Source organism: Sinocyclocheilus grahami, unplaced genomic scaffold (assembly GCF_001515645.1).
Source record: "Sinocyclocheilus grahami isolate Dianchi unplaced genomic scaffold, SAMN03320097.WGS_v1.1 scaffold36.1, whole genome shotgun sequence".
NCBI lineage: Eukaryota > Metazoa > Chordata > Actinopteri > Cypriniformes > Cyprinidae > Sinocyclocheilus > Sinocyclocheilus grahami.
The window spans coordinates 815,176-816,647 of NW_015505215.1; positions in this window are offsets into that span (position 1 = coordinate 815,176).

The window sequence follows — 1,472 nt, forward strand, 5'->3', positions numbered from 1 at the left end:
TATCATAATCTTGAGTCTGACTCTGAGCCATTTTCTTCTTAGTGATGCCAAACCAGTCAAATAAAGTACATCCAGTTAAATAATGTACATTGTTTGATTTACTGGAAATCCCATGACACTGTGATTCTTTTCCACCTTACCTTTAGTTCCATTGTCCAATTTCATCACTCATGAACTTCAAATGTTGTTGATAAATCCATACAGGAGTTCTGTGGTCAGTGACCGTCTTGGTCAGCGTCCTGTTCTGTCTCTGTCGGTATCTGTGTGTGTGTCCACATCTTTCTCTCCCTTTCCTTCTATCCATCTCATTACATGCAGCAGTGGGGTTGCCTAAGAGACCAGGCCTGAAAAGAGAACATCTCTTGTACTACAATACATGGAGAAAGTGACACAGGATTAGGGGGTGGGGGGTTGAGAGAGAGAGGGAGAAAGAGAGAGAGAGGGAGAAGTATAGATGACAGGTGGATGGATGCAAGAATAACTACATTGGCTTGTGTTACGATGCTGCAGATAGTTAATCTGTTGGAGAGAGTGTCTCAAGCCATTGAGTCTGGCTCATAAAATATGGCTTGATAATATGCTCAGCAAACAGGACTTTTCCAAAATCTTCTCTTAATATTGTCTCTAAAAAATTTGCTGTTACAGTCAAATCAGAGTTGATCTCTGACATACTACAGGTTAATAAAGAGAACGCTATATATAAACTACATAATAAATAAATAAAATATATGCAGCGTGTAGGTTTATTTAAACAATCTGTGTGTGAATTTCACTTTTACTGCATTTCTGTGCAGTTTCTGTTTAGATTGATGGAGATTAGATTCTAAAAGATTTTTCTTTATAGTGGACACTCTTATATGTCATTGTCACAAGTAGGCATTTGAACAGATCTTTAATTGTAAGTATTAAACTTTTGTGCACAATGTGCTTTAAATGATGCCTTAAATCATGTAGCTTATTGAGAAAATGTGTCATTTTACTTTTCTGAGCTTTTAGGAATACAATTTGAGCCTGACATATGACAAAATGAGCAGAATAACACTTTGGCTTGCATTGAAGAAAGAACCCAAGCCATATCTAGAGAACAAAATATCAGATATACTTGTGTACAAGCACTTTTGGGCCAGTAAACAACCACCTAGTGATGCCCTAGTACCCATTCAGAACACCAAAGTTACACCTTATCAAATACTGGGAGGATGCAATGTGAAAATCTAGTTTAAATGTTATTTCCTTCACTTGAATTGTTGATTTCTTAAATATATTCCCTTGCCCCTCTAATGTGTTGACTCTTTGGGCTTAGTGACTCTAAGTCAAATCACTTCCTTTATGAAATGTCCTTTTAGCAGGATAGCGCATATATTACCACTGACCACTGTGTTGCCATGGCAAACTTCACACAAAAGGGTGTGGCGTGGGAAAGACTCGCTGAGGTCAGGAGTGAGGGTCAGGAGGTCAGGGATCACCAGCAG